Genomic DNA, 7604 nt, shown 5'->3' on the forward strand with positions numbered 1-7604 from the left:
ACCCATAAATCGTACCATCAATATCTTCTTTCTTTTTTTCCTCTTTTTTGTTGTTGTATATATATATATATATATATATATTTTTTTTTTTTTTTTTTTTTTTGGGGGGGGGGGGGGGGGGGGGGGGGTGGGTTCCACTTAAATTACTCAGGGTATTTCATTTACATTCAATTTATTCATCAAATTCGAATTTCAATTTTAAATTTGTAATAGCCGAATTTTGACAGAGTTAATATTGAGTGATATCTTAACAGTTGGAGGGATGGCATTCCAAAAACGAGCAGTTCTGTAAATATTATTGTTTTCCTCAAATTGATTTTGCTGTGCTCAATAAAAATTTTTTATAAATGTCATATTCAGTAAAACTGAACATTTTTGGCATTTTCTAATTTTTAGTACTTTTTTTTTTACAATCTTAAAGGCTCAGTAAGCCTCCCGTAAACCATCACTGAGCTCCCCGAGCCTCCACATACAGTGCAAGCATACTTCCATTTGAACGCTCAAAGAACGGGAACATCCTGGCTGCTTTCTGTCGAGAGTAAGACACTATTTTCAAAGAATTTATTTTCGTGGACTATCCGACTATCCGAACGGACTATCCTGGACCTTACTTTTAAAATCTAAATAATGAATTGACAGCTTGTTACACAAACGTTCGTAAATTAATCATAAAAGAATTCTTTTTTTTCATCAAGACAAGATCAGTACAATTCAAAGTTTTAAAAGTTTGAAAAAAGAAAAGCCCGGAAACGTGTCACGCAAAACTGACGTCTTTCTCGTAGCAGACGACGGTTCTGCATAGCGCCAGTTCCTCTGAACGGTCAACCGCCACCCGGCTCTAGTTCGAGTGACTTGCAGCCGTTTGTTGCGTTTTAGATTAAGAGGTACACAATATTGCAGAGGCTTACAGCGAGTCGCATTGAAATCACAAACTGGATCAAACGGGTTCACGATGGCTCAGGGGTAAGATGATAAACCACGCAAAAATAAATTCTTTGAAAATTGCTCGCTCTTGTGAGTGTTTAAATGAAAGGGTGTTTATTGACTTACTTGACTTATTCCTGTAGACTCCCGCTGTGGAGCATAGGGCCGCAACAACTCCTCGCCAACGCACCCGGTTCTGGGCAGCTCCAAGGGTGTTTATACTGTGTGTAAAATCCTGACAGTGTCTGTGATGGTTTACGGGAGGCTGACTGTGCCGTTAAACATGAATTAAATCACCTCTAAGCCTTCCAAATTTCTGGGTTGGAAAGTCCAAAATACAAAGTTTCAAAGACGGGGACCGTACCAAATTTCTGTATTCTAAATGTGGTCTAACTAATGATTCATACAATCAGTTTCAATAAAGAATATTTGTCCAAATAATGAAAACTCTTTCTTATAATACGAAGCATTTTAACTGCCTTATTACTGAATTGCACTTTTCTTTATGTGAACGTCAAATTTCATGTAACAAATGTCACTCTAAGGTATTTTTCCGTTTGGAGATGACTTCAGGATTAATGAAATCTTGTTTTCAGGTTTTATTAAACAAGTTGCTCTTTTCATATTTTGTTTTCTTCTGGCCAATATGCACAGGCGAATTAATAAATTAAAATACAAATTCCACATGACTCGACAGTGACTGACCATGGTCTCAATGTTTTACATTAATTTCATACTTGTTTCTAATTTCGTTTATCTTTTATATAAAGCAGAAATAACAGTTTTGAAACTAACAGAAATACTTTGTTAACAGGCCTGGCCGTTTCAACCGATACCATACTGCCTGAAGTCATATTTTGTTTGTTTGTCATTATTGTCACAGTGGTAAAAGACTGCCAAGTCAGCTGCCACGCCTTGCGTGGCCCTCCTTTCTTGCATGCTACAAAATGCAGGCTACTGTGTCATTGATCGTAATTCAGGAGTTGTTCAAGATGTTTCCCATTTTGGTAATAAAAAAATAATAAAAAACAGAAAAAATCATGTTGAATCCTGTTAATTGGAATTTACAAACATTTTTCGTCATGGCTGCTAAAAGAACATTTACGATTTCAGTGCAGCTAAAAAATAAACTCACCCCGGCCCCTTTCACTGAAAATATCACACGGATGACTAATTGAAACAGTGACATTTACTGAACAAAGTTCTCACAATGTGTTAACGAAATTGCGGATAAAACATCACTTGTTCCCTTTCTAATACATACTAGTGGGTATGTGGGGGAGGGGGGGAGGGGGGGGGGCTGAGAAAAGTGTTGAATGTCTCCATGATATCATGTGTCACGTGTCATGCATTGATTTACTGGGAACTTGAATCATTGACTCCGTTGCCGGGTGTGACGTTTTCATCTTTCGCCGTGGTGATATTTCGATTCTCGGCCTCGTTGATCTAGTATAAACTCTACACCAGGGGCGGACGAGGGGGGGTCTGGGGTTTCCGGACCCCCCCCAGCCAAAAAATAAAAACAATTTTGTGTGTTTTTTTGGGTTGAGTTTCAATTTTTGGGGTATCATTAATCAGTGACAAAATCTGCTGCCTGAAACTGGTAATGATCATCCTCAGAATGCACCAGATTGCACCATTTTGCATCCTTTTTTTCAACATTTTCCGGACCCCCCTAGCAAGCTAGGCGCTTCGCACCGTCGGTTCGGCGCTTCGCGCCTTCACACCCATATCTTCACAATATACTTTTGGACCCCCCCCCCCCCATAAAATGAACTGATCCGCCCCTGTACACTGACCAAAAAACCACCCTTCGATAGTACTGATGAGCGACCTTGTGTACCTTACATTCATGGGGCCAAATTTATTTAACTTAGAAATATTGATTCATCCTAAAATGTTTCCCTTCTTACTCCAGGGACGTAACCACTCGGTACACGTTTTCGAATAAATCGATTTTGGGGGTCACGTGAAATCTATTACATTTCACCACCAATTTTCTTCACATTCAAGAAACTGACATGCTTTTCGTCCATAAATAATTTCACTTCTTAATTTTACCAGGAAACAACATTTCAGTCTTGAGTATATATATATTATCCCCGAGTACGCAGTAAAGCTAAGGTCCAACAGACTTTAATTGTGTGTGTGTGTGTCTGTCTGTCTGTCTGTCTGTCTGTCTCGACTTAACAGCTTATTGCTGGGAAACTACTGGGCGCAGTTCGTTCAAAAGTTGATACACTAACTTGATAATAGGTCCGATTGATCGTATTAAAACTTCATAATGTTTTTGCGGTGGGAGTACAACTGCCGTGCAGCTAATGGAACAGCCAGCTAGCTGGTGCGAATCACGTCCGCCTATGGCCAAAGTGATCGGGGATCGATTCCCGGCATGGGCGGTCTATTTTTTTTTAAAATTCTTATTTACTATTGTTTATTATGAACGTTTTAATGTTTTATTTTACTCTAATGATTTTTTTAATTGTGTGAAATAAATTTTTTTTTTTTTTTTTTTTTTTTTTTTTTTAAATCCACGTGCACAAGACTAAAGCACGTCCGCCTATGGCCAAAGTGATCCGGGTTCGATTCCCGGCATGGGTGGTCTATTTTTTTTTTTTTTTAATTCTTGTTTACTATTGTTTATAATATTATGAACTTCTTAATGTTTTATTTTACTCTAATATTTTTTTTAATTGTGTAAAATAAATTAAAATTTTTTTTTTTTTTAAATCCACGTGCACAAGACAAAAAAATTCATACTGGGGGAGCGAGCCAGTCTGAAGAGTACTCGGGTCCAGCGCCAGCGTTTTTTTATTGAGGGGGCCGAAATATGTACCGGAGAGCGGGCCATTTTTGTCGTGGCATTACATCATCATTCTCTCATAAAGCACTCAAAAGCTTTGGAATGGAGACGGAAGATCAGAAAATACAAGAAAGAAGGGTTTAGCAAGAGAGAAAGAGGGTTGACAAATTTTGTTTTTATATTTAGTCAAGTTTTGACTAAATATTTTAACATCGAGGGGGAATCGAAACGAGGGTCGTGGTGTATGTGCGTGTGTGTGTCTGTGTGTCTGTGTGTCTGTGTGTGTGTGTGTGTGTGTGTGTAGAGCGATTCAGACTAAACTACTGGACCGATCTTTATGAAATTTGACATGAGAGTTCCTGGGTATGATATCCCCGAACGTTTTTTTCATTTTTTTGATAAATGTCTTTGATGACGTCATATCCGGCTTTTTGTGAAAGTTGAGGCGGCACTGTCACGCCCTCATTTTTCAACCAAATTGGTTGAAATTTTGGTCAAGTACTCTTCGACGAAGCCCGGGGTTCGGTATTGCATTTCAGCTTGGTGGCTTAAAAATTAATTAATGACTTTGGTCATTAAAAATCTGAAAATTGTAAAAAAAAATAAAAAATTTATAAAACGATCCAAATTTACGTTTATCTTATTCTCCATCATTTGCTGATTCCAAAAAAATATAAATATGTTATATTCGGATTAAAAACAAGCTCTGAAAATTAAATATATAAAAATTATTATCAAATTTTTTTTTTCGAAATCAATTTAAAAACACTTTCATCTTATTCCTTGTCGGTTCCTGATTCCAAAAATATATAGATATGATATGTTTGGATTAAAAACACGCTCAGAAAGTTAAAACAAAGAGAGGTACAGAAAAGCGTGCTATCCTTCTTAGCGCAACTACTACCCCGCTCTTCTTGTCAATTTCACTGCACTGCCTTTGCCATGAGCGGTGGCTTGACGATGCTACGAGTAAAATGGCATTGCGTTTCATTCTGTGAGTTCGACAGCTACTTGACTAAATATTGTATTTTCGCCTTACGCGACTTGTTTTAATTGCCGCGATACTGAGTGTGGATTCTGTGGCCATGGAAAGGAAGCAGAGTTGGTGTGTGGAAAACTTTACTCTTCCGGATTAGCAGTCCGGCGTCACTCCTTTTATTTTACACTGACTCGTCCGAAGTACCACAATTCATCCTGTGGTTTTCTCTTTTCGCACACACGCACACACACATACATACACACACATGACACACATGACACACACACACACACACACACACACACACACACACACACACACACACACACGCACACACACACACACACAAATATGACACGCACATACACACACACACACACGCGCGCGCGCGATGGGAGTGTCGGTCTTCTGAGCCAATAAGACGGGTACCTATAAAGGGCGAAAAGACAACTAAAGACAGCTAAAGACAACTAAAGACGGCTAAAGATGGCTAAAGACAGCTAAAGACAAATAAAGACGGCTAAAGACAGCTAAAGACAACTTTTGAATTATTTCAGAATTTGTGTGTAGCCGCGTATTTTTTTTTAATGTTTTCCCACCCCTCGATCGTTCTTATTCATTAATTTATTTTGTGTGTGTGCAGTGATGTACATTTTTCTAGCAGCCTTTAGGACAATTGTCCTGAAGACTGAAAATCAATAGGACACAGTGTCCTGAGATTGCAATTTCAATAGGAAAAAAACACGACTCGTAAAACCGCATTTAAAAAGATTTTTCAGTTTAAATTCTCGGTTGACGTTGTTGTTGGTTCAGCTGAAGCCACAGTGGCTGGCGAACGCAACATGGACATCAATGCCTGCTGATTTTTATCTGCTTTGAGCTTTTTTTTCGGACCCATGTCGTTTCTCTTTCGTTTTATTTTCGTTCGAACGCACAACGGTTTTTCCGGATATTATGACGAAAAGTAATGCCTTGCGCATGTGCGAACATGCACGGGTGGTTCCCATTTGTTTAAACGATTTATTGCTGAGCCAATGAATGCACTCGAGGCACCATATGGGTTCGGTTTTCTTTTTACATTTAGTCAAGTTTTGACTAAATGTTTTAACGTAGAGGGGGGAATCGAGACGAGGGTCGTGGTGTATGTGCGTGTGTGTGTCTGTGTGTGTGTCTGTGTGTGTGTGTGTGTGTGTGTGTGTGTAAAGCGATTCAGACTAAACTACTGGACCGATCTTTATGAAATTTGACATGAGAGTTTCTGGGTATGAAATCCCCGAACGTCTTTTTCATTTTTTTTTTATAAATGTCTTTGATGACGTCATATCCGGCTTTTCGTGAAAGTTGAGGCGGCACTGTCACGCCCTCATTTTTCAACCAAATTGGTTGAAATTTTGGTCAAGTAATCTTCGACGAAGCCCGGACTTCGGTATTGCATTTCAGCTTGGTGGCTTAAAAACTAATTAATGACTTTGGTCATTAAAAATCTGAAAATTGTAAAAAAAAAAAAAAATTTATAAAACGATCCAAATTTACGTTCATCTTATTCTCCATCATTTTTTGATTCCAAAAACATATAAATATGTTATATTTGGATTAAAAACAAGCTCTGAAAATTAAATATATAAAAATCATTATCAAAAATAAATTGTCGAAATCAATTTAAAAACACTTTCATCTTATTCCTTGTCGGTTCCTGATTCCAAAAACATATAGATATGATATGTTTGGATTAAAAACACGCTCAGAAAGTTAAAACAAAGAGAGGTACAGAAAAGCGTGCTATCCTTCTTAGCGCAACTACTACCCCGCTCTTCTTGTCAATTTCACTGCCTTTGCCATGAGCGGTGGACTGACGATGCTACGAGTATACGGTCTTGCTGAAAAATGGCATTGCGTTCAGTTTCATTCTGTGAGTTCGACAGCTACTTGTAACTTGACTAAATGTTGTATTTGCGCCTTACGCGACTTGTTTACATTTAGTCAAGTTTTGACTAAATGTTTTAACGTAGAGGGGGGAATCGAGACGAGGGTCGTGGTGTATGTGTGTCTGTGTGTCTGTGTGTGTGTGTGTAGAGCGATTCAGACTAAACTACTGGACCGATCTTTATGAAATTTGACATGAGAGTTCCTGGGTATGAAATCCCCCGACGTTTTTTTTCATTTTTTCGATAAATGTCTTTTATGACGTCATATCCGGCTTTTCGTGAAAGTTGAGGTGGCACTGTCACGCTCTCATTTTTCAACCAAATTGGTTGAAATTTTGGTCAAGTAATCTTCGACGAAGCCCGGACTTCGGTATTGCATTTCAGCTTGGTGGCTTAAAAATTAATTAATGACTTTGGTCATTAAAAATCTGAAAATTGTAAAAAAAATATTTTTTTATAAAAGTTAAAACGATCCAAATTTACGTTCATCTTATTCCCCATCATTTTCTGATTCCAAAAACATGTACATATGTTATATTTGCAGACCTGTTTACTGTACGAAATTTGCGTACAATCTTACGAAATTGAAGACCGCTGTACGATTATACGCCAGACATTAAAATCATACGCAAAAAAAAAACAACAAAAAAAAAAATCAATCGAGAATAATTATTCCTGTACATCACTGAAGGGGTTTTTGTGTGAAGATGGAACATGACTACCTTAATTATGGGGTTCTTCAGGAGTTAAAAATATAAGTCTGAAGAGGACTGTGTGAGCCTAGAAAGCAATGTGTAAAGAGGACTGTATGAGACCAGAAAATACTGACCAGTGCAGTGACACAAATGAAGGGCTGACTCAATACTGCTGACAGCAGCTGATGCAAATTTTCCTCAGAGGTCAAAAATAAAAATTATGTTTTTCTATCATTCGTTTTGTGTCACATTTTCAAATATCTAATAGTGTATGGGTT

The sequence above is a fragment of the Littorina saxatilis genome, linkage group LG2 (genome assembly GCF_037325665.1).
Source record: "Littorina saxatilis isolate snail1 linkage group LG2, US_GU_Lsax_2.0, whole genome shotgun sequence".
Taxonomy (NCBI): Eukaryota; Metazoa; Mollusca; class Gastropoda; order Littorinimorpha; family Littorinidae; genus Littorina; species Littorina saxatilis.